At 46.3% G+C, this 27,091-nt stretch overlaps 1 protein-coding gene and 1 long non-coding RNA gene across 6 annotated transcripts in view; one reads left to right on the top strand and one right to left on the bottom strand.

The window, feature by feature from the left end:
- The window catches only part of DDAH2 (DDAH family member 2, ADMA-independent), a 44,633-nt gene extending 42,289 nt beyond the window's left edge, over positions 1-2,344 (bottom strand). Inside the window, exon 1 of the mRNA XM_077460798.1 lies at positions 2,195-2,344. The gene's annotated coding sequence lies outside the window, so the exon portion shown is untranslated. The remainder of the gene's footprint in view (positions 1-2,194) is intronic.
- Positions 3-25,470, top strand: LOC143937588 (uncharacterized). Of its 5 annotated transcripts, none has more exons than XR_013263743.1 (5): positions 3-467; positions 13,098-13,431; positions 13,963-14,050; positions 24,216-24,360; positions 24,475-24,746. It is a non-coding gene; the product is annotated as an uncharacterized LOC143937588 (long non-coding RNA). The 5 variants fall into 5 exon arrangements; XR_013263739.1 differs by lacking the exon at positions 3-467 and adding an exon at positions 25,331-25,470 and having other exon boundaries at positions 12,612-13,431; positions 24,475-24,645; XR_013263745.1 differs by lacking the exon at positions 3-467 and having other exon boundaries at positions 12,612-13,236; positions 13,323-13,431.
- The last annotated feature ends 1,621 nt before the right edge of the window (positions 25,471-27,091 follow it).

Raw genomic sequence — 27,091 nt, 5'->3', positions numbered from 1 at the left:
TCCCCATCCCTCCCTCCTTCTAGCAGCTCCATGCTCTCCTCCTACAGGATCTGCAAATCCACACAGCAGGCTCCTCAGCCAATCCTAGGACTTGGGATGCTCACCACCTTATACACAGGATGAAGGGTCCCCACACCACCTCATACAATGGATGAAGGCTCCTCAGCCAATCCTAAGACTTGGGATGCTCACCACCTTATACACAGGATGAAGGGTCCCCACACCACCTCATACAATGGATGAAGGCTCCTCAGCCAATCCTAAGACTTGGGATGCTTATCGCCTTATACACAGGATGAAGGGTCCTGAGCAAATCCTAGGACTTGAGATGCTCGCCTCCTTATACACAGGATGAACGGTCCTGAGCAAATCCTAGGACTTGAGATGCTTGCCTCTTTATACACAGGATGGAGGGTCCTGAGACAATCTTAGGACAGGACACATGATGCTTGCTTCCTAAAGCACAGGTCAGAAAGTCCCCATACCCTCTACTACACAGGATGAGGTTCCTTGGCCAATCCTAGGACATGGGATGCTTGCTTTCTAGTACACAGGTCAGAGTCCCCTCCCTATTCCCCCCCCCCCCCCCAATAAACAGGATGAGGGACCTCAGCTTATCCTAGGACATTGGATGCGCGCCTCCTTATACACAGGATGAAGGGTCCCCACAACTCCTCATTCATTGGATGAGGGTGCTAACTAATACACAGGGCAAAGGGACACCATACCCTAAATACACAGGATGAAGTATTCAATCAATCCTAAAACATGGGATGCTCACTTCCTAATACACAGCTCAGAAGGTCCCATACCCCCTAATACACAGGGTAGAGGGTCCACAAACAATCCTACAACATGATATGAAGTACCGGTACTCTGGAAGCTAGTCTCCTAATACACAGGATGGAGGGCCCTCATCCAATCCTAGGACAGGGAATGTTTGCCTCCTTATACACAGGGACCCCACACTTCATCCAAAGGCCTGGGATAGAGGACATGGGATTTTCACCTGATAGTTTCCTCACATATTGTCGTACACAGGAAAGAAGGTCCCCATACCTCCCAATACACGGGATGGGGGGTCCCTGCACCTCCCAATACACAGGGCGGAGGGTCCTCAGCCAATCCTGAAACCTAGGATGGTTATCTCCTCATATACAGGGCAGAGGGTCCTCATACCTTCTAATACAAAGGATGGAGGGTTTACAGACAATCCTAAAATATGGGATGCTGGCCTCCTAGTACACAGGGCAGGACAGAGTGTCTCGCACCTCACCAAAAGACATGGGAAGCAGTACATGCCATGCTTGCCTTATACACAGGGCAGTGGGTCCCTCACCTCCTAATACACAGGATGGCAGGTCTACAGCAAATCCTAGAACATGGAATGTTTGCCTTCCAATACACAGGACAAAGGGTCCCCACACCTCCAAATGCACAGGGTGGATGAAGGGTCTGCAGCCAATTCTAGGACGTGGGATGTTCACCTCCTAATACACAGGATGCAGGGTCTGCAGTAAATTCTATGACATGGGATTAGGGTTGCCACCTGTCCAGGATTCACCTGGACAGTTCGGGTTTTGAATCATGTGTCCGGGTTTCAGTCCACCTGAAACCCGGACACAACACACAACATTCAGACAAGAATGTGGCTTGGTACGGGGCCTGACAGGAGAGTGGGGGGGGGGGGGGGGGGACACTATGCACACTGCAGTACTATTCTCTTTGGAGTGCCCAAAAGGGGTCTCCGGTCTCTTACAATCCTATAGTGAATGCTAAAAAATATTTTTTTTCTGTGCACCGCTAAAGTGTTCAGGTTTGGATTGAAGAAAAAGTGGCAACCCTACATGGGATGCTTGCCTCCATCTACATATGACAGAGGGTCTGCACACCTCCTAATACACATAATGGAGGACACAGCCAATCCTAAAACATGGGATGCAGGCCATCAATTATTGACCCTATACACAGGACAGAGACCACACACCCAGGGCAGAGGACCTATGTGCCCCCTAATACACAGGACAGAAGGTCCCATGTATGCCTCTTAATACACAGGGCAGAAAATGAGGTCCCCCTTCTAAGGAGGACTGGGTCTCCTCCCAATATACAGGGCAGGGGGACTAGGTCTGCTAATACAAAGGAAAGGGAGATCATGTCCTCTCCTAATACACAGAACAGGGACACCACTCACCTTATACACATTACAGTTCCGCAGCCAGCCTCCTAATACTCAGATCAGAGGGACATGCTTTCAGCTCCGAGCTCTCGAATATTCCCTTCCACTCTTTCCTTCCACAGATATACAAATCACACCTAGTTTTCTAAGCTGTGGGTCTCTCCTGCCAAAATGGGAGCAGTAGTAGCAGCCAATCACACTGTTCATACATGGTCTGATCTGAGTGTATACGTGATCACAATGTATGAAGAATCTTCAGAACAAGACAGAAAATTCCTGGCACCATATCACCATGTAATCACAGGAGAGCCCCTGCCAACCCAGTCAGGTGCTGCCCTCACCATCCCATGTCCAACAGGATTTGTTCCCACATGACCTTAGGGTCACAGGAGACCAGGCAGATATGAATTAATCATTAATACATAATCAAATGCAATTTTTTATTTTTTATTTAACAAGTGTAAGGATCTAAATTTGACTTGGCATTGACCTTTTGCAGTTCTTGTTCAGCAGAGCTCAGGAAAAAAAAAAAAAAAAAAAAAAAAAAAAGGGTAAGGTAGAAGTAGCACAAGCAGTCAATGTTCATGCCTATGTGGACCATGCAGAGAGGAGGAGAAAGCAAAGTGAGGGAGGTGAACTCATCAGTCTGCTGTAGTGATGGACGAACTTCCGACGGGACGTTTCGCGAACGCGAAACGCGAACGGACACAAACGTTCGCGAAAACGACCGTTCGCCGCGGGCTCCATTGACTTCAATGGGAGGCGAATTTCGCAAACCTTTAGGTCGAATTTGCGGCCACGGGGTAATTATTAGGGGGTAGCACGTAGTCCCACCACCTGGACAATAGCATAATACATGTATGAGGTGAATTTGGGATCGATAACTACAAGCATTTTTTTTTTATTTGGGAAATTGTTCTGACAATTCAGGACTATGGAGCTAATGAAGGCAATGGAGGAGAGGGAAGGTCAGGGACCAGGGTAGGCAAACAAGAGGGTGCAGGAGATACAGAGCACTGACAGCAGCACCGTAATACAGAGCACTGACATCAGCACCGTGACATACAGCGCTGACAGCAGCTCCGTGACATACAGCGCTGACAGCAGCTCCGTGACATACAGCGCTGACAGCAGCTCCGTGACATACAGCGCTGACAGCAGCTCCGTGACATACAGCGCTGACAGCAGCTCCGTGACATACAGCGCTGACAGCAGCTCCGTGACATACAGCGCTGACAGCAGCTCCGTGACATACAGCGCTGACAGCAGCTCCGTGACATACAGCGCTGACAGCAGCTCCGTGACATACAGCGCTGACAGCAGCTCCGTGACATACAGCGCTGACAGCAGCACCGTAAGCAGCCCCAGGAGGAAGTCAGCACAGCACAGGGATGGTGTGATCCCCTCATAATAAGAACCCCCAGGAGGAAGTCAGCACAGCACAGGGATGGTGGGAGCCCCTCATAATAAGAACACCCAGGAGGAAGTCAGCACAGCACAGGGATGGTGGGAACCCCTCATAATAAGCAGCCCCAGTAGAAATATGACACCGCTCAACCTCTTCAAAGAGGAGGGTAGGGGCATATAGTACGGTGTGCTTTTTTGGGTCAGGGAAGTGAGCCAAATGAATTAAGAAGGTCTGTGTGCTTGATTCCAAAAATTGTTTATAGACATATACATGGTCTACTGATCACATGTGTTGAATTCCTCCGAGATCCATGCCTCATTCATTTTTAGAAATGTGAGGTAGTTAACACTGTGGTGAGCTAGGCGAGTACGCTTATCGGTCACAATCCCCCCTGCTGCGCTGAACGTCCTTTCGGACAGGACACTGGATGAGGGGCAAGCCAACAGTTCGATTGCAAATTGGGCAAGCTCTGGCCAGAGGTCAAGCCTGCCCACCCAGTAGTCTAGGGGTTCATCACTCCTCAGAGCGTCCACATCGGCCGTTAACCCAATGTAGTCGGACACCTGACGGTCTAGGCGTTCCCTGATGCTGGATCCGGATGACACCTGTCGATGGGTCGGCTGAAAGAATGACCTCATATCCGAAGTCACCAACACATCTTCAAACCGGCCTCTTCTTGCAGGCGCTGTTGGATTGGTACCCGCAAATCCTTCTCTGGGAGTGGGAATTGCTCCTCTGCCAGCGCACGCAAAAGCAGAATGCAGCATTTCTCGAAGCAAGGCCTGGAAGTGCTGCATTCTGACAGCCCTCTGCGACGGCGGTAACATTTCCGCCATTTTGTGTTTGTACCGGGGGTCTAAGTACGTTGCCACCCAGTACTGGTCCTTGACCCTCATGCTTTTTATACGGGGGTCCCTATTAAAACACTGGAGCATGAAGGCCCCCATTTGCACTAAAGTGGAAGCGGTGTGGTGGCCTGGCTCCTGCTCATCATCCAGGATAATGTCGTCCTCTTCATTCTCCTCTCCCCATCCTCGCACAACAGGGATCCCAGAAAGGTTTAAAGCATGCTCTTCTTGCTCCTGCTCATCCGCCCCGGCACCATCCTCCTCTGACTCCTCATCAGACTCCTGTTGTTGACTTGTCTCAGATAGAGTAGCCCCCCCTGGGAATTCATCCAGCATTGCGACTTCCTCATCTTCCCGCTCCTGCTCCTCCACAGCCTGATCAATGACACGACGCAATGCACGCTCCAGAAAGAAGGCATAAGGTACCATGTCACTGATGGCGCCATGGCTGCGACTGACCAGTTTGGTGATCTCCTCAAATGGCCGCAGAAGTCTGCATGTGTCGCGCATGAGCAGCCACTGGCGCGGTGAAAAAAAACCCAGCTCCCCAGAACCGTTTCTTTCGCAGAGTTCATACAGGTAGACGTTAACTGCACGTTTCTGCTGGAGCAGCCTATCAAGCATATAGAAGGTTGAGTTCCATCGCGTCGGGCAATCGCAAATAAGACGTCTGACCGGCAGATGGTGTCGCCGCTGAATGTCAGCAAGGCGAGCCATGGCCGTGTAAGATCTTCTGAAATGGGCCGAGATTTTCCTTGCCTGCCGCAAGATGTCCTGGACCCCAGGGTATTTGACAAGGAATCGCTGCACGACCAAGTTTAAGACGTGTGCCATGCACGGCACGTGCGTGATTTTGCCCTGTTTCAATGCGCTAAGCAGATTGGCACCGTTGTCACACACCACTTTACCAACTGTCAAATTGAGCGGTGTTAGCCACTCATCTGCCTGTGAACGCAAAGCTGAAAGGAGTGCCGGGCCAGTGTGGCTCTTTGCTTCCAGGCACAACAGACGCAGCACGGCATGGCAACGTCTCACCTGGCATGTGGAATAGGTTCTGGGGAGCTTGGGCGGTGCAGTGGAAGAGACGCTAGCAGCGGAAAAGGAGGAGGCAGCTGAGGAGGAGAGGGAGGAGGATGGAGTAGGAGGAGGAGAAGAAGAGTCAGGCCTGCATGCAATCCGTGGCGGTAAAACCAAATCTACACGGGTGCCACGGGTTACATGCTTGACGGCCGTCAGAAGGTTCACCCAGTGGGCAGTAAAACTGATATACCTTCCCTGCCCGTGTTTGCTAGACCACGTGTCTGTGGTCAGATGTATCTTGGCACCGACACTGTGTGCCAGAGATACATTCACTTGCCGCTGAACATGGCCATATAGCTCTGGGATGCCCTTCTCTGAGAAATACTTCCTTCCTGGGACCTTCCATTGTGGTGTTCCAATGGCCACAAATTTGCGAAAGGCCTCCGAGTCCACCAGTTTATATGGCAGTAGTTGGCGGGCTATGAGTTCTGACAAGCCAGCCGCCAACCGTTGGGCAAGAGGGTTATCCGGCGTCATCATTTTTTTACGCTCAAACATTAGGCCCACGGAAGCCTGCCTTTTTGCAGAAAAATGTGAGCTTGGCGTGATGGAAGGTGGAGTGGAGGACAATTGTGAGGAGAGAGGAGAAGGAGAAGTAGAAGACGAGGCTGGACGGTGAGAGCCTGCAGTGTGGCTTTGTGTGTTCCGTTGCTCCCACTGGGCTCGGTGATGGCTGCTCATGTGCCTTCTTAAGGCGGTCGTCCCTAGGTGAGTATTGGGCTTACCGCGACTAACGCGTTGACTGCAAAGATTGCAGATGGCAACGCTATTGTCAGCAGCGGACACGTTAAAAAAAGCCCACACTGCGGAGCCATGTGCCGGTGTCCTGGGAGCGCCAGATGTGACCGTACATGGTCGATGACTCGCTCCTGATACATTTGCAGTCTGCTTTGTCCCTGCTGTGCAATGTAAGTCATTGCTGCTTCTCCTCCCTATCTGCTGGTCCATATCTCCCTCTGAACTCCCCTCCTCTTCCTCTCTTGTGGGCACCCACGTGACATCACTAGACACGTCATCATCAACGTCACCTTCCCCACCGCTATAAGTAGAGTAGGCAGCAACACCGGGGACCAACCTCCTCCTTGGGCTGATCTGGGTACTGGCGTCAGACTGCTGAGTAGCGCTTGTTGCTACCTCCTCTTCCTGATCCAATACCAAGAGTGGCTGCGCATCAGAAATGTCCTCTTGATATGGATCGGAAAATAATTCCAGTGACTCAAGCGGAAGGTATGTGGTGGTGGTGGTGGTGGTCGTGTTGTTGGTGGTAGTGTCTTTGGGGGTGCACATAGCAGAGAGTGAAGAAGAGGGTGCAGATCGAGAGGATGAGGAGGGTGCAGAAGAGTAAGGCTGAGCGAGCCACTCAACCAAGTCTGGTGCATCCTTTAAAGTAATTGAACGCACCTTCTGCAACTTCCCACTTTGGCTCAAGCCTGTTGCTCCTGCCCTACCCCTACCACCCCTGCGGAAGGGCCTGCCTCTTCCTCTGCATGTCATTTTTTAAATGACCCTGTGACAAAACTCTTAGTCCCTATACCGCTGAAGGACTGCTGCAGTATAGGTGAGCGGTCAGCAGTGGTGCACGTCAACCCTATCTATTGTGGACCTATAGCGGTCCTTACAGAACAGCAGACTGTACCGCACTCAAGCCTATGTACCGTAGCACCCTATACCAAGTTACCAGTCCTTATAAGAACTTTTGTGGACCAAGCAGGTTGTGTATTAGTGTTTAGCAGACTGTACGTCAGTCCCTATACCGCTGAAGGACTGCTGCAGTATAGGGCAGCGGTCAGCAGTGGTGCACGTCAACCCTATCTATTGTGGACCGATAGCGGTCCTTACAGAACAGCAGACTGTACCGCACTCAAGCCTATGTACCGTAGCACCCTATACCAAGTTACCAGTCCTTATAAGAACTTTTGTGGACCAAGCAGGTTGTGTATTAGTGTTTAGCAGACTGTACGTCAGTCCCTATACCGCTGAAGGACTGCTGCAGTATAGGGCAGCGGTCAGCAGTGGTGCACGTCAACCCTATCTATTGTGGACCGATAGCGGTCCTTACAGAACAGCAGACTGTACCGCACTCAAGCCTATGTACCGTAGCACCCTATACCAAGTTACCAGTCCTTATAAGAACTTTTGTGGACCAAGCAGGTTGTGTATTAGTGTTTAGCAGACTGTACGTCAGTCCCTATACCGCTGAAGGACTGCTGCAGTATAGGGCAGCGGTCAGCAGTGGTGCACGTCAACCCTATCTATTGTGGACCGATAGCGGTCCTTACAGAACAGCAGACTGTACCGCACTCAAGCCTATGTACCGTAGCACCCTATACCAAGTTACCAGTCCTTATAAGAACTTTTGTGGAACAAGCAGGTTGTGTGTTAGTGATTAGCAGACTGTACGTCAGTCCCTATACCGCTGAAGGACTGCTGCAGTATAGGGCAGCGGTCAGCAGTGGTGCACGTCAACCCTATCTATTGTGGACCGATAGCGGTCCTTACAGAACAGCAGACTGTACCGCACTCAAGCCTATGTACCGTAGCACCCTATACCAAGTTACCAGTCCTTATAAGAACTTTTGTGGAACAAGCAGGTTGTGTGTTAGTGATTAGCAGACTGTACGTCAGTCCCTATACCAATGAAGGACTGCTGCAGTATAGGGCAGCGGTCAGCAGTAGTGCACGGCAACCCTATGTATTGTGGACCGATAGCGGTCCTTACAGAACAGCAGACTGTACCGCACTCAAGCCTATGTACCGTAGCACCCTATACCAAGTTACCAGTCCTTATAAGAACTTTTGTGGACCAAGCAGGTTGTGTATTAGTGTTTAGCAGACTGTACGTCAGTCCCTATACCGCTGAAGGACTGCTGCAGTATAGGGCAGCGGTCAGCAGTGGTGCACGTCAACCCTATCTATTGTGGACCGATAGCGGTCCTTACAGAACAGCAGACTGTACCGCACTCAAGCCTATGTACCGTAGCACCCTATACCAAGTTACCAGTCCTTATAAGAACTTTTGTGGACCAAGCAGGTTGTGTATTAGTGTTTAGCAGACTGTACGTCAGTCCCTATACCGCTGAAGGACTGCTGCAGTATAGGGCAGCGGTCAGCAGTGGTGCACGTCAACCCTATCTATTGTGGACCGATAGCGGTCCTTACAGAACAGCAGACTGTACCGCACTCAAGCCTATGTACCGTAGCACCCTATACCAAGTTACCAGTCCTTATAAGAACTTTTGTGGAACAAGCAGGTTGTGTGTTAGTGATTAGCAGACTGTACGTCAGTCCCTATACCAATGAAGGACTGCTGCAGTATAGGGCAGCGGTCAGCAGTAGTGCACGGCAACCCTATGTATTGTGGACCGATAGCGGTCCTTACAGAACAGCAGACTGTACCGCACTCAAGCCTATGTACCGTAGCACCCTATACCAAGTTACCAGTCCTTATAAGAACTTTTGTGGACCAAGCAGGTTGTGTATTAGTGTTTAGCAGACTGTACGTCAGTCCCTATACCGCTGAAGGACTGCTGCAGTATAGGGCAGCGGTCAGCAGTGGTGCACGTCAACCCTATGTATTGTGGACCGATAGCGGTCCTTACAGAACAGCAGACTGTAACGCACTCAGGCCTATGTACCGTAGCACCCTATACCAAGTTACCAGTCCTTATAAGAACTTTTGTGGACCAAGCAGGTTGTGTGTTAGTGATTAGCAGACTGTACGTCAGTCCCTATACCAATGAAGGACTGCTGCAGTATAGGGCAGCGGTCAGCAGTAGTGCACGGCAACCCTATGTATTGTGGACCGATAGCGGTCCTTACAGAACAGCAGACTGTAACGCACTCAGGCCTATGTACCGTAGCACCCTATACCAAGTTACCAGTCCTTATAAAAACTTTTGTGGACCAAGCAGGTTGTGTGTTAGTGTTTAGCAGACTGTGCGTCAGTCCCTATACCGCTGAAGGACTGCTGCAGTATAGGGCAGCGGTCAGCAGTGGTGCACGTCAACCCTATCTATTGTGGACCGATAGCGGTCCTTACAGAACAGCAGACTGTACCGCACTCAAGCCTATGTACCGTAGCACCCTATACCAAGTTACCAGTCCTTATAAGAACTTTTGTGGACCAAGCAGGTTGTGTATTAGTGTTTAGCAGACTGTACGTCAGTCCCTATACCGCTGAAGGACTGCTGCAGTATAGGGCAGCGGTCAGCAGTGGTGCACGTCAACCCTATCTATTGTGGACCGATAGCGGTCCTTACAGAACAGCAGACTGTACCGCACTCAAGCCTATGTACCGTAGCACCCTATACCAAGTTACCAGTCCTTATAAGAACTTTTGTGGACCAAGCAGGTTGTGTATTAGTGTTTAGCAGACTGTACGTCAGTCCCTATACCGCTGAAGGACTGCTGCAGTATAGGGCAGCGGTCAGCAGTGGTGCACGTCAACCCTATCTATTGTGGACCGATAGCGGTCCTTACAGAACAGCAGACTGTACCGCACTCAAGCCTATGTACCGTAGCACCCTATACCAAGTTACCAGTCCTTATAAGAACTTTTGTGGAACAAGCAGGTTGTGTGTTAGTGATTAGCAGACTGTACGTCAGTCCCTATACCAATGAAGGACTGCTGCAGTATAGGGCAGCGGTCAGCAGTAGTGCACGGCAACCCTATGTATTGTGGACCGATAGCGGTCCTTACAGAACAGCAGACTGTACCGCACTCAAGCCTATGTACCGTAGCACCCTATACCAAGTTACCAGTCCTTATAAGAACTTTTGTGGACCAAGCAGGTTGTGTATTAGTGTTTAGCAGACTGTACGTCAGTCCCTATACCGCTGAAGGACTGCTGCAGTATAGGGCAGCGGTCAGCAGTGGTGCACGTCAACCCTATGTATTGTGGACCGATAGCGGTCCTTACAGAACAGCAGACTGTAACGCACTCAGGCCTATGTACCGTAGCACCCTATACCAAGTTACCAGTCCTTATAAGAACTTTTGTGGACCAAGCAGGTTGTGTGTTAGTGATTAGCAGACTGTACGTCAGTCCCTATACCAATGAAGGACTGCTGCAGTATAGGGCAGCGGTCAGCAGTAGTGCACGGCAACCCTATGTATTGTGGACCGATAGCGGTCCTTACAGAACAGCAGACTGTAACGCACTCAGGCCTATGTACCGTAGCACCCTATACCAAGTTACCAGTCCTTATAAAAACTTTTGTGGACCAAGCAGGTTGTGTGTTAGTGTTTAGCAGACTGTGCGTCAGTCCCTATACCGCTGAAGGACTGCTGCAGTATAGGGCAGCGGTCAGCAGTGGTGCACGTCAACCCTATCTATTGTGGACCGATAGCGGTCCTTACAGAACAGCAGACTGTACCGCACTCAAGCCTATGTACCGTAGCACCCTATACCAAGTTACCAGTCCTTATAAGAACTTTTGTGGACCAAGCAGGTTGTGTATTAGTGTTTAGCAGACTGTACGTCAGTCCCTATACCGCTGAAGGACTGCTGCAGTATAGGGCAGCGGTCAGCAGTGGTGCACGTCAACCCTATGTATTGTGGACCGATAGCGGTCCTTACAGAACAGCAGACTGTAACGCACTCAGGCCTATGTACCGTAGCACCCTATACCAAGTTACCAGTCCTTATAAGAACTTTTGTGGACCAAGCAGGTTGTGTGTTAGTGATTAGCAGACTGTACGTCAGTCCCTATACCAATGAAGGACTGCTGCAGTATAGGGCAGCGGTCAGCAGTAGTGCACGGCAACCCTATGTATTGTGGACCGATAGCGGTCCTTACAGAACAGCAGACTGTACTGCACTCAGGCCTATGTACCGTAGCACCCTATACCAAGTTACCAGTCCTTATAAAAACTTTTGTGGACCAAGCAGGTTGTGTGTTAGTGTTTAGCAGACTGTGCGTCAGTCCCTATACCGCTGAAGGACTGCTGCAGTATAGGGCAGCGGTCAGCAGTAGTGCACGGCAACCCTATGTATTGTGGACCGATAGCGGTCCTTACAGAACAGCAGACTGTAACGCACTCAGGCCTATGTACCGTAGCACCCTATACCAAGTTACCAGTCCTTATAAGAACTTTTGTGGACCAAGCAGGTTGTGTGTTAGTGATTAGCAGACTGTACGTCAGTCCCTATACCAATGAAGGACTGCTGCAGTATAGGGCAGCGGTCAGCAGTAGTGCACGGCAACCCTATGTATTGTGGACCGATAGCGGTCCTTACAGAACAGCAGACTGTACCGCACCCAAGCCTATGTACCGTAGCACCCTAGACAGACCAAGTTACCAGTCCTGATAAAGAGCTTTGTGGAACAAGTGAGTTGTGAATGATTAGCAGACTGCAGCAGAAGGGCAGCAGTCAAGTATAATATTCTTTCTATATTTGGAAGAAAGAATATTATACGTGTACAAGCCTATTACCGTACCACTGATACCAGTCCTGAAAAGAACCTTTGTGGAACTAATAGTAACAGCAAGTCTTTAAAATTATCCTCACTGCCTGACACACTGCTTCCTGCCTGTCCCTATACAAATTGGCAAAAAAGAGTAGGCTGGAACGATTAGCTGGAACAGCTCTTTTGTGGACCTGATAGTAACAGCTAATGATGATGATGATGATGATGATGAAGAAAGACTAATCTGGCTGAGCTGTCCCTAAAATAGCAGCATACAGCGCTCTGTCCCTTTATCTAAACTGACAAAAGAAACTCAGGCTGCTGACCTAACACCTATACCAGTCCTGAAAAGAACTTTTGTGTACCAAATAGCTAGCGTTTTCTCTGTCCCTACTCCACACAGGATCCTTTCCCTACAGTGACAGAAGAAAGAATGTAAAATGGCCACCGGATCGGGTGTATTTATAGGTTAGGGGGAATGTCCAAGTGTCCATGAGCTGTCATGTCTCAATTGGTTGTCCTGTAACACATGATAAACGTGTCACGAAAGGTTAAAGTTCTTGTATACATTAAACACGTAAGTCCGCCGGGGCGAACGACGGAAAAAGGCGTTCGAACCCGCGGACGGCGAAAGTCGGAAATTCGCCGCGAAACGACCGCCGGGCGAACCGTTCGGCCATCACTACTCTGCTGCTTCTCCTTTCACTGTCCAGTCACAGCAAGGGGAAGGGATAAGACCTGCCAGTGTTACTGAAATGTAGCATGGGAAAACAAAAAACAAACACAGGTCAACCTTGTCAGACAGAGCTTCACTATGTGGCAGAGCTGTATAAATCTGAGGAATGCACGGTGGCCCTTCAAGCTTGACAAATGTCGAACTGAGTGGAAAATTATCCACTGAGCAGTGACGGCATGCTTTTACCAAAGCCATGCTGGTAGGTTACTTGGCTCCAGTATGCATGTAGGCATTAGAGGACCTTAGATTGTAAGCTCCTTGAGGGCAGGAACTGATGTGAATGTACAAAACATGTAAAGCGCTGTGTAAATTGTCAGCGCTATGTATATATTCTAGGGTTGTGGAAATTAAAGATTAATTACTCGATGAATTTTTTTGATCAATCAAAATTCTTTTGATCGGTACTCACCTCTCTGCTGGCTTCCGGGTCTTCAGCAAGTTCCGTTGGAGATCCGGTGACATCGAAGTTCTGATTGAACGTAACGTGTACGGGGGAGGAGCTACGCATGATGTCACCCGCTGCTGCGGAACTAACACGGTTGTCTGCTTTACATGCCGTGTTTCTTATCTTTATGTGAGTAGTTTGCTTTTGAAAACAAAAATTAAATCTTATACTTAAGTGGTGAGCAATTAGATCTTTTCTTTCTATCCATGACCCAGCGTCCTTGCTGAGATCTAAGGAGACGTGAGAGAAGTATATGGTCCGTGTTAACCCCTTTTGATACCCGCTTGCATGACTACTTGTTTGCACAGGGGTCCATACCATAAGGTGAGTGTGATTAGTTAGACCGGAGGTGGAGGGATTGTCACGCTACTGTGGAAAAAATAAATTTAAAAAATGACTTACGTCAGTGCTACAGTTTGAATTTAAAACGTATTTGTGTGAACTGTGAAGTTAAGTCACGGATTGTGGAAACTAACTAGTGTCGGGTGATTGTATATAGTGTACATTTACCACTGACTAATGCAGAGTTGCAATGCAAGGAGATCAGCTAAAAGTAGTTGGATCTGTATTTGTGTTATAATTAACCGAAATTAGTCGATCGAGAAAAAAAAAAAAAAAATAATACAAAAATTGTAATCAGTAACAGCCCTAATATATTCCTGTAATAAATTAGATGTAGTCACCGTTTGGCTGTGCAAGAGTGACATCTCATGCCAGTCAATCAAGGTAGCTGAAGATCAGATCCCAGAAGAAGTAAGGGAGAGGATAATGGCTTTAGTAAGGAACTTAGGATCGCTAAGTTAATTCCACCTTAAGAGGATGTTCTGTGTAAACGTTTCTTTTTCTATTTGACAGCAGTGAGGACCTTCATGGCCAGTGCCCAAGCCTCGGTACACAGAAGATGGGGGAGGGAGTCCCATTGCCCCCATACATGAAGTCCCAGGTATTGCTATTCGCTCCTAGTGGCGCAATGTGGGGATGGAAAGTCAATTATAAACTTTTGGTGGGGCAACCGCCAATATGAACCCGCTGCTTTGTCTTATTTTCCATTTCAGGTGGTTACAAAGTGCTGTGGTACATTGTAGGAGTCAGGGTCAGTTCACACCTAAAGCCACACATGAACACAATCAGTGTTCCTGCGCGTTCCCATGCAGTGCGATTTTGTGATTCAATTTATTTGAATGCAATCTGGTGCCGACAAAACATGCTGTGTTTGCAATTAGCCTTTGGGGTGCCATTAAAATTACAATGGCACCTGCAGCAGGTCGCAAAAGCAGTGCGTTTTGAGTGCGCTGCAGGAGATACACACATTCTTTCCTGCACTGCGCTCTAATGTGAGCTAGCCCTCAGACTCAGTCCACTGACAGTTCACACTGGAGCGACATGTCAAATCGCATGCCAAATTGGCAGCAACTGCACCATCCAAATCAGCGCAGTGCCGCATCGATTCCCAAAAGGAGTTTCTATACTACAGGTTGGGGGGGGGGGGCAGAAAGAACAGGGGTGGAGAGAACTGGAGAGTGTGGTGGGGGAGGGAGCACGAGGTGAATTGGGGGGGGGGGGGGGGCAGTAAAATAAGTTGTATAGGAGAATCAGCAGGGGGGCTGCATATAGAGGAAATTAGCTTTCTATATTCCTCCATGCAGCCACTGAATGCTTGATTCTCCTCTCCCTCCTGCAAGCATTCAGCGGCTGCATGGAGGAATATAGAAAGCTAATTTCCTCTATATGCAGCCCCCTGCTGATCCTTCTATCCAGGCACACACGGCGGGCTGTACTGGCGGCATCTCCTCCTCTTGATCACAGCGCTGGCTGGCTCTGTGTTCGGCGGCCGCTCTGTAACATGGCCCCGCCCCCCCAGACCGGCTCGTGTGATAGGCGGAACGTTGATTCTATTACACAAGCTGGTCTGGGGGGGCGGGGCCATGTTACAGAGCGGCCGCCGAACACAGAGCCAACCAGCGCTGTGATCCGCAGTAGAGAGCACCAATGCAGCCGCAACTAAAAGCGGCCCCAGGACAGGTGGCCTACCGGTAAATCTCCCGGGATCCCAGTAAGCCAGTCCGGCCCTGGCAGGAACCCGCATAGATGTCTCTGAAATCATCCCCCAAGGTCGGGACTGACATGCAAGAATGAAATCGTGAGAGTTCAGTTGAACTTGCACAATTCCATTCCCACAGTCAGTGGGAACCAGGGTTAAAGGCCAGAAATTTAAGTTTTGTTCCCCCCCTTGCTTTGTTGTTCGATGATTAGTAGTATTTGGCTCCCTGTCAACCACAATTTATTATTGATCATTGTCAAGCAACAGCGATTACCCATTTCAAAGTCAAGTATGTGTATGTATGAATGAGAGTTAGACTCCTTTCACAGTGAGGCGCTTTACAGGCGCTACAGCGCTAAAAATAGCACCTGTAAAGCACCGCTCCTGTCTCTCCAGTGTGAAAGCCAGAGTGCTTTCACGCTGGAGCAGTACGCTTGGAGGACCTTAAAACTCATGCAAGCAGCATCTTTGGGAGTGGTTTCATAGTTAGCAAGGTTGAATAAAGACACCAGTCCATCCATTTCAACCTGAGTGTCTACAATTGTCCCTATCCCTGTACATTGCACACTCACATCAGTCCAATCATATACTAGTGTCAATTTTTTGGACAGAAGCCAATTAACCTACCTGCATGTCTTTGGATTGTGGGAGGAAACTGGAGTACCCAGAGGAAACCCTCGCAGGCACAGGGAGAACATGCAAACTCCAGGCAGGTAGTGTCGTGGTTGGGATTCGAACCAGCGCCCCTTTTTACTGCTAGGTGAGAGTGCTAACCACTACACCACTGCTGCTAGGCGAGAGTGCTAACCACTACACTACTGTGCTGCTGTGGTGTATACACTGCTCCTGCCCATTGTAATGAAGGGGCAGTGTGGCTATAACATAGCACTTTGCACTGGTTTTAACCTTTTCTCTGCCGCTAGTGGGGGGGGGGGTAAAAGCTCACCGCTAGTGGCCGAATAGCGCCCCCAAAATTGACGGTAAAGCACTGCTAAAAATAGTGGCACTTTACCGCCAACGCGCCCACCACCCCAGTGTGAAAAGGGACTTTCGATTGTAAGCTCCTTGAGGACTATTGCAAAGCGCTGCAAAAAAAGAAAAAAAGGGGGATGCTATATAAAATAATAATAAAGTTTCCAGCCTCCTTTGCTGCAACAATAATAAACACAGCTGTTCTGACACAATACTTGCACAAGAAAAAACAAAAAACAAAACAAACAAAAAAACAACACACAACCACACACACACACACACACACTAATTTTGCCCATAAAAGCCATTCAGAATGCAGAAACATTTTTACAGTGCAGATTAGCAAAAAGTGATTTATATATGAGGCATGCCTGACCCTCTCCAGTTATAAACTTGATCAGACCACGTCACCCAGGCAGTTGTCCAGATAGAGGTGATGACATCATTACATTCCAGAATGAATTCTTTACTGGAGTGACATCACTAAATAGCAGTGATAACCTCTATTCCCTAAACAAAACAGTGTTTACCTTTTGCAGGAGCTCATTCCACGGCTAGAGCTACATACACTCACTATATTGCCAAAAGTATTGGGACGCCTGCCTTTACACACTTGAACTATAATGGCATCCCAGTCTTAGGCCCCTTTCACACTTGTGTGATTTGTTACTGCAAAGTCGCATGACAATTCTTTCCCCATGATAACAACTATTCATATCTGTGCGACTTCAAGTCGTGCCAACTTCAAACATAGTCCCTGTACAACTTTGGTCCGACTTTAATGCGAGTTGAGGTACATAAACCTCAAGTTTACAAATCACGACTGCAAAATCGCGCAACTTTGAAGTCGCAGTAGTGTGAAAGTGACCCAAGTCTGTAGGGTTCAATATTTCATTGGCCCACCCTTTGCAGCTATAACAGCTTCAACCCTTCTGGGAAGGCTGTCCACAAGGTTTAGGAGTGTGTGTATGGGAATGTTTGACCATTCTTCCAGAAGCACATTTGTGATGTCAGGCATTGATGTGGATGAGAAGGCCTGGCTCGCAGTCTCCGCTCTAATTCATCACAAAGGTGTTCTAATGGGTTGAGGTCAGGACTCTATATTGGCCAGTCAAGTTCCTCCACCCCAAACTTGCTCATCCATGTCTTTTTGGACCTTGCTTTATGCACGGGCTTGACTGATTGCATACATATTGAAAGGGCTTAGGTTTGACCTCATATTATATACCCCATTAAGACTAGCAATTGGTCACTATGGTGTAAGCTACACCAGCAGGATGCAGTAGCGATCAGTCACATACAACTAGAGCAAAATGAATCACTATATTCTATTCTTACATTCATACTACAGCACTGCTCTTAGCAATAAAAGCAGAGGTTAACCCTAGCTGAATGGCATTTAGTTTGCCGAGGTGCTGCAAATAAAATAGCCATTTGCCGCCGCCACCCCCCCCCCCCCCCTTTCTTAATAGTGCTTTTACTTTTTTCTTACCATTGCTACAGCTGAGAGTGTGGCTGATCTCCAGCAGCCTCTTTGCAGTCATTTCCTGTCTGCATGTGCTTTAGCAATGGTTGTAGGACATTCCTCAGGGTGGATTTTCTGATGGTGAACAATAAAAGGACTGTGCCTGTGTAATATGTTAAAACACTACACTCCTTTAGAAGCCCACGGTGTCACACAGGAGCACAACTGGGAAACAGGGCCAGACCATTGTCATCATATAAGGGTGGCACAGTAGTGGGTGGCACTCTCGCCTAGCAGTAAAAAGGGTCGCTGGTTCGAATCCCAACCACAACACTACCTGCCTGGAGTTTGCATGTTCTCCCTGTGTGGGTTTCCTCCGGGTACTCCACATTCCAAAGACATGCTGGTAGGTTAATTGGCTTCTGTTTAAACTGGCTCTTCTAGATTGTAATCTCCAACGAGCAGGGCCCTCTTATCCCTCCTGTATTGATTTGTATTGTAAGTGTACTGTCTGCCCTCATATTGTAAAGCGCTGCGCAAACTGTTGGCGCTATATAAATCCTGAATAATAATAATAGTAAAGGAATGTGAGTTAGGGACCTTAGATAGTAAGCTCCTTGAGGGTAGGGACCGATGTGACTGTACAATGTGTATGTAAAGCACTGCGTTATTATAATTAATAATATAAACAGTATGTACCTGCACAAGGACCTTCATGGCAGCCACATCATGCAATTAATGTGATGAAAGAATAATGACCCATACACACGAGCCGAATATCGTGCGAAAATGGTCGTCCAAGGAAGGATCGTACGATTTTTAGGTCATGTGTACACTACTTTCAACAGCCGATCACAACCGTTCATCCGATATTATTCAATCGGACATGCATGTAAATTTTCCTTGTGCGATTTTCATTTAGTCAGTATAGTTGTTGTCCGAAAATATAATACAAATACATTACAACATATGACATTACTTCCGAATTTTTTTTCTATCATATGAGAATTTGTGACTTTAGCTATTCAGTTTATACTTGCGATTATTAACCGTAAACAATCGTGCGATATTCGGATAGTGTGTACGGGGCATATTATTTATAAAAATAAATAAAGGGGAGAAGAATGTTACTTACCTTTGGTAAGATATGTCCCTTGTGCTGCGGTGTCCTCATTTATATGAAACTCTTCCTACTCTGATGCACCCCCCCCCTTAATCTTCCAGTGCAGTGGGGGGGGGGGGGGGAGGGTAATACAGCTAAGAGGCCATCACAGGCTCTCAAGAGACCCCAACTGTACTCGCCCTTTACTCTCAGCTGTTCCATTCATTGAAGCTGTACTACATCTATGAATGACCCAGGAGCGAAGAATGGAGGATGGGTGGGTGATGACAGGTCTGCCTCCTCCATTCATAGAGCCTGGAGTACAGCTTCTATGAATAGAGCAGATGGGTGGAATGGGCAGACAAAGTCAGGGTCTCTGGAAGGAAAGCCTGTGACTGCCAGTTTTATTAACCCCTGCTACACCAGAAGACGACAAAGATGGCAGCAGGGAGGGGGAGGCTTTGTTGGAGGAAGTTTTTATCTAAGGAAGCCAGCACCACAAAGGACACATCCTACTGAAAGTAAATGACATCCCTTGTGCAGTTATTTTTAGCTACACCAATTGAAAATGACTTTTGAAAGTTTCTTGTTCAGGCACGTCCTATAATAAGGCGATGTCAAATGCTCTCTGAAGAACGACCTGAACAGGTGTAGGGGGGAAGCATTGCATTGCCTCCTCATTGTCCCCTTTAACCCCTTGGACTCCACACCAATGCAACTGCATTCACTTGATAGGGTCTCGATTGGTGGGTAATAACACCCGAAAGTGGGCGAGGGGGGGGGGGGGTAGAATTTGTGTGACGATTGCAAAGCATCAAGGCCACTGCAACTAAGGGGGGGGGGGGGGGAGAGAAATCGCTGGCTGGGAGGCAGTAAAGCACTGCAGCTCAACTTTGGGATTTTACCACCCTCCAACCTCACATGAGAATGAGCCCTAAATATTTTATTGAAAAATAAGTAGCAAATAGTTGAGGACAGACACCATTTAAATCGGAATGGGGTTCAGTTAGGGTTTATAGTTACTTTAATACTTTGTTGGCTCTTTAATTGACCGGCTCATACACAGCTCAAGTTCAAGAGGTCCCCGTTTTCATCCAGCTTTCCTTCCTTTCCCAAAACTGCCTCTCCTAGGGTGAGGTCAGCCAGAGGATTCTCGGCACGGAGATTTACTGAACTGAAAATGTTGTCAACATTTACATACAATGACATATGCATTCATAATGGAATATAAATGCATTGAATGATAAAAAATGTTTTTTTAAAACACACACACACAAAACACCCCCCCCCCCAAATCTTGAGGGAACATCTAAACTCAAAAACTGATAAGTAAACACAATACTTCAGAGATAAAATAAATGCAGGAAGCAGTGGCGTCCAATCTATTAGGGGCGCAGGGGCACCGCCCCCCCATCCACGGGTCTGGCCCCCTGATCTACATATAGGGACACTGCACCATGGCTTCCAAGGAGGAGGGTGGGTTTTGAAACACGTGATTAGAGCCAGAGGAGCACTGCGCTCAGAGCCAACCCAGTCGTGTTACAATAGCAAATATTCATTTGCTACTATTGTAACACTGAATCTCCTCCTGTCCAATCAGGAAGTGCGTCATGAGACCAGTCACCCAACTGGTCGAAAAGGAGAGCCGATCGGGTTGGCTGGCATGAGACACACAGAGGAGAGGGAGGGAGAAGAGGCAGGCAGGTGAACCAAGCAGTAAACAAGCAGACTGCAGCCTGGAGAGAAGCCGCCGCCCGCCATTCTGCCTGTGAGATAGGGTCAGTGCGGGGCAGAATTTTGTCAGTGGGTGGATAGTTTTATGAAAAAATTAAAACCACCAACAAACAAAAACATACACACACCTTAGGGCCTGTTTATTATCATTCAGGATTTATTATAGTGCCAACAGTTTGTACCATAAAATATGATCCCATTTGTGGCAATGCCATCTATTATAAATGGCACGCTAAAGCACATGCAATCAGACGCATGTTGCAACACACTAACAGTCAATGCAGTGACTGAAAAAAAAAAAAGTATGAAGAAGAGATCGGTAGTTCTATAGAGCTTTCGAAGTGCACGTGACAACGCTATCATTGTATCAATAGATGTCATGTGGTGTGGTAATGTGATTATAACAAAATGGCACACATCACACTGAATGTGCGTTGCCACAAATAACAAAACAGGTATGCTCTTCCCCTGCAGTTCATTAAACTGGACAACAGAAGGTCGTAGTTTATTAAATATTTGCAAACAGAAGCATTTGTTTTTTTGTTTTTAAACAAACATTCAGGATTTCTTACAAAGGCCTCATCAGATAAATAAGTTAGTGCTGCTTATTTATCACATTTTGCATACCTCCCAACTTTTTGAGATGGGAATGAGGGACACCTATCAGCAAAAGTATGCAGGCAAAGGACACACACCCCCCTCCCCCCTTAAGGCTGGGTTCACACTGCTGCGGGGGGAGATCCGGATGTGATTCGCACCGCAAATCACATCCGATCTCCGTAGCGATGCGAGTTCAGCCATACAGATAGTATGGCTGAATTCGCATCGCTCCTGCAGCAAACTCGCACGGGACCCTTTTTTTGGTCCGCAACAGAATCGGATCGCATGGGGGTTCACATCATGCGATCCGATTCCTGTGCGAGTCGGCAGATCGCACTGCGATATGCGGATGGATCTGGGGGTGTCATTAACATATCGTTGACACTCCCAGACGTCCGCATAGGGCAGTGTGAACTGCCGGCGGGAGTAATGCGATGCGGGAAAACGCCGCGGATTTGCGGCGTTCCCGCATCGCAGCGGTGTGAACCCGGCCTTAAGAAGAAGAAACACACAAGTGCTTTTTTTTTTTTTTTTTTTTTTTTTTTTTTTAACACCACTACTATTCCCTCATATTGGCTTCTGAAATTTACAAATGCAGCAATTTAGAGATCAGATGAAGGGTTTAGCGCTGGGAAACACTATTTGACATATAAAAAGTGTATTTTATATACACAATGAGAGACAAATAAGGAGAAATGAGGGACATTGCTCGAAATCAGTGACAGTTGGGAGCTATGTATTTTGTCATAGGATCAGCACATCTTTTTTTTTCCCTTTTAACTGAAATGAACCACAGAGTATATCATATGACTTGCAAACAGAGATTATTTAGTATTTGTTGTATTCAGTATGAGCAGGAAACACAGCAATATACACCTCAATGGCTAAAAGTACTTACACAACAAACACCATCACCTGCCTTCTAAACAGATCTGCCCAGGAAAACATCAGATTGCTGAATTATCCCATAACCCCATTCCTGGGCTGTCATTAGGGAGGGGCCCCATACCTTAACCTATTCATTGCCAGCTCTCTGTCAGTCATATGCTATGTACCTCCAAACTGAGATAACATTGAGATAGCTCAAAGTATGTAGGTGGACAAACTCCTACTATGCCAACAATCATGGGTGCCACAAAAAATAATCCTTAAACTCATTAGTGCTTTTTTCACCACTACATGCAAGAGGTTGCAGGAAAGGTTTAATGCAGTATAAGACTTTTTGATAGTTAAAGAATATTGTAAACCCAACATTCCATATTCCTGATATGTGCCTGCTGTACCATACTTGTATGAAAAAGTATCCAATTCTCTTTGTATTGCTTCCTTTGTGTGGAATCCCTAGTGTTACTGACAGTTCTTCTGCCTTCCTATCAAAAGTTGACCACACTAGGTATGAGAGTACAGCATGGTCAGTTCTCTATTATAAAATAAGTTTAATAGAACAAAAGGAGCTATATAGAGCCTGGTATCAGTCCACACCAAAATTGTGTGGTCCCATGTAACCCAAAATAGCCTGGCACAAAATTAATACAATGTGTGACCCAGAAGGTTCACACTAGCGGTTACCACGAAGGGCTAATGCAATATACCAGGAGATATAACATGGATACTTTTTATTGTGTAGCAAAATGCAATAATAAAAGTGGAATTGAACAAGAACAGAAAATAGACCACATCCATCTCCTACCCTAGACAATGTTTTCTACTCCAATTACAATAGAATTGAGATATACACCCTTTGGCGAAATGTGTTGACGTTACAACGTCAAGTCTGGTCATGCATACTTGCAGGCACTGACTTACTGGTCCCTTGTGCAGTTATGCAATTATTGCCCCATAGTGGCCATAGGTAATGGTTATTCTATTTTAACTGGGGTAGACAACGTTGTCTAGGGTATGAGATGGATGTGGTCTATTTTCTACACTTTTATTATTGCATTTTGAAACACATTAAAATGTATACATTTTATATCTCCTGGTATATCGCATTAGCCCCTCGAGGTAACCGCTCTCTGGTGTGAACCTTCTTGGTCACATATTCTATATATTTTGTGGTCAGTTCTCTAGCCTGCTCTCCACCAATGATCAGAATTGATCAGGTCCTGACCCACCCCTCGCTGCACAGCCTTTCACTGGGAAGCTAAGTGTGCTGCTGTTTCTCCTCCCCCCAGCTCTTAGGCAGCTGAGAACGGGGAATGTAATCACTTATAAAAACGGGAAAAAAGTATTTATAATTTTTTGATATCTTTACATAAATGTTTTGCTTTCTATTTTAAGAGCAAGGAAAAGGGTGTTTTTTTGGGACTTTAAGTGAGATGCATGTAGCCATGCATCTCCATCCCTAAATTTCCCTAAAATTTATGGCGCTATATAAGCACCTGAAATAAGTAAATAAATGTGGATGTTATAAAACAGACAACTACCAAATGTGGAGCATTAAAGATATATTGGAGAACAATCTAACAGGAGTCACTAGCCTAAAAATAAAGGCCATCAATACAACCTCCATCCCTAATTAGAGCAAGGAAAAATGCTGTTTATCGGTTTACTATACTCAATGTATCCACTGCTGTATGCCATTGTTGTGTGTTTTATACAATAAACACATTGCTTATTACCTGGTTTTACTTGTTGAGTCCCATCACAATAGCTCATTCAAAGCCCTGAAACCCCCTCTATGTACCGGATTTAGGGATGGAGATTCATGGCTACATGCATCTCATTTAAAGTCTCAAAAAACTCTTTTTACAAACCATCAGCATATAATTGTCAAATCGTACATAATGTAGTTGAAAAAAATAATCATACATGAAAGAATTCTGAGAACACAAGGTAGTGGCCTATGAGTATAAAACATATGCATCATTGTAAGCCCGACGCATTTCATGTCAATAAAGCCACTCTTCAGGGGCAAATGCTTAATACTATAAAATCTGTAGAGAGATATAAACATCACATAAAATTTCTATTCATGTTACTCAATAAGGGGAAGCAGGGACATGAAGTGGAGGAAATAAAAAGGGGCGTTAGTCTCCTCTGCTACTTACATGTTAGCAGCTTGTGAAGATATGTGTACTGGAGCAATTGGGGCAGCATAGTTTACTTAGTTTACATTCACTTGGCTCAGGGGTCTCTTTTTTCCTCTACCCCACTTGGGTTATCTACTATAATACATTATCATTTCTTCCTAGATTGGAGCCCCTGTTGCACCCCAGTTTGGACCTACATGGGAATGACATTAATTTTCCCTGATTTTCTACAGACTCCACCTCCCGGCACAGACAACTATACTGGTCCAATTTCTCCGGTACAGATATCTTCACAAGCTGCTAACATGTAAGTAGCAGAGGAGACTAACACCCCTTTTTACTTCCTCCACTTCATGTCCCTGCTTCCCCTTATTGGGTCGCATGGATAGAAATTTTATGTGATGTTTATATCTCTCTACAGATTTTATAGTATTACGCATTTGCCTCTGAAGAGTGACTTTATTGCCATGAAACGCGTCGGACTTACAATGATGCATATGTTGACATCAAGAACCTTGTGTTCTCAGGATTCTTTCATGGAGAACTATTTTTTCAACTACATTATGTACGATTTGACAATTATATGCTGATGGTATGTAATATGCTGTTCATGTATTTACTATAATCTGTGTATCCACTGCTGCATGTCATTGTTGTGTGTTTTAGACAATAAACACATTGCTTATTACCTGGTTTTACTTGTCGAGTCTCATCACAATGCCTCATTCAAAGCCCAGAGAACCACCTCTATGTGCCTTTCTATTTTAAACTGAATGGGTTATTTTACAAGGTTAGGCTTTACAATCACTTTAAATGATAGGGGTGAGCTCAGGCGTGTTCAGATGCCGGCAGGAAACCATCACATGTACTGGGCCAATCATCATACATGTTTACATGCCCATTGTATATTTGTGGCTGCAGGATGGTTAATGCTTGGCCGCTTATGATTGGCCCACCACAGCGTCAGCTACCTGGTGGGCTCACTCAGGTGGGTTCGGACGAGGATCCAAACACACCTGAGCTCATCCCAGGAGGAATTAGGGACAGAGGGATTTGTTTCAAAAACATCGGGGGCAGCTGGGGCTATGCATATACAATGCAATGGGGATACTAGTTCTGGTTGCTTTGGTGATACCCAGGGAGGGATTCCCTATTGAACACGAAGTGAAGGGACATCTCCCTAATGGGACACAGATGGCAAAAAATAAAAAATAAACAAAACAAAAAAAAACGGTTTGCCTTTAGTTCTACTGTAATGGTAGGTTGTTCTCTTACAGGTAAAACAACTGCAGAATCTTGATCACTAGTACAGGAGCCGCAAGAGGTCAAAAACTTTATATTGAAGAGTGTGACACGGCGCCTGTGCATAATTCAAAAGTACTCCAATGGCCAAAGAGATGCAAAGTAGACACCTGGAGTTGGCTACACACACCAGGACAAGTAATGCTGATTTTTGACATCCTGATTGCCTTATCAATGATAGTTTTGAAATTGCAATCCTGAGTAGGTTGCTTTAAAAAGAACGAGGATGACTGGTTGATTACACACAGAGCCAAGCTGTATCTGCCACTAACAGAAGGGGGTGGGAGCTATTTAATGGTCCTGCCTGAGGTTTCATGTTCTTTCTTTTCTACAAAAATATAATAAAAGTTTTTTTTTTAGCATTGTTTTTTCTACAAAGTTATAAATAGTTTTGAGAACACATTCTGTACTTGGTCCAGCGAGCAGCTGACTACAGCCAGGCAGTATGTATATGTAAGCAGACCATTGGGTAGGAGCTGCTAAATCCCAGCATGTATTGCCTTTTCAAATTATATATATATATATATATATATATATATATATATATATATATATAAATAATATAAATGCACTGCCAAGTGCACTTTCAGTGCAATTTCAAGTGCACTTTGCACTTGTAGTTTGCACTTGTAGTGCAAAGTGGATTTGCCTTTCAGAAATATCCCCCATCAAATATAATATATATATATAATATATTAAATATAATAATAATATATATATATATATATATATATATATATATATATATATATATATATATATATTACAGTGGGGGATATTTATGAAAGGCAAATGCACTTTGCACTACAAGTGCAAAGTGCACTTGAAATTGCACTGAAAGTGCACTTGGAAGTGCAGTCGCTGTAAATCTGAGGGGTAGATCTGAAATGAGGCTAACTCTGCTGATTTTATTATCCAATCATGTGCAAGCTAAATTTGTGTTTTTTTATTTTCCTTACATGTCCCCCTCAGATCTACAGAGACTGCACTTCCAAGTGCAATTTCACATGCACTTTGCACTTGTAGTGCACAGTGGATTTGCCTTTAGTAAATAACCCCAGTATCTCACAAAAGTGAGTACACCCCTCACATTTTTGTAAATATTTTATTACCGTATTTATCGGCGTATAACATGCACTTTTTCCCCCTTAAAATCAGGGGAAAATCGCGGGTGCGTGTTATAAGCCGATCCTCCACGATTTCTGGGCTCTGGGTGGCTTTCAGCCACCTTTGGCCCTTTGCCGAGAAGGGCCGAGAGCGGCCGAAAGCCGCCAAGTACGGCCGAAGGCGGCTAAAAGCATCTCTTGGCGGCGCCATTTTTAAAAGCTGACATCACTGAGGGGACAACGATGCACAAGGCTGCAATGACGGACAGGCTGCATGACAAGGCTGCAATGACGGACAGGCTGCAATGACAAGTCTGCAATGATGGACAGGCTGCATGACAAGGCTGCAATGACTAAGCTGCAATGATGGACAGGCTGCATAACAAGGCTGCAATGATGGACAGGCTGCATGACCAGGCTGCAATGATGGACAGGCTGCATGACAAGGCTGCAAATGACACTGACAAGGCTGCATTGATGGGCATTTAAATGTAAGTTTTTTTTCCTTAAATTTCCCTCCTAAAAGTTTTTTTCCTTAAAATTCCCTCCTAAACTTGGGGTGTGTGTTATACGCCGATAAATACGGTATATCTTTTCGTGTGACAACACTGAAGAAATGACACTTTCCTA

The sequence above is a fragment of the Lithobates pipiens genome, unplaced genomic scaffold (assembly GCF_037356315.1).
Source record: "Lithobates pipiens isolate NorthernLeopardFrog02 unplaced genomic scaffold, aLitPip1_a1.2 Scaffold_1, whole genome shotgun sequence".
NCBI classification, from domain to species: domain Eukaryota; kingdom Metazoa; phylum Chordata; class Amphibia; order Anura; family Ranidae; genus Lithobates; species Lithobates pipiens.
Note: the sequence above shows the minus strand (reverse complement) of the source record. Positions and strands in the feature narration are given on the sequence as shown.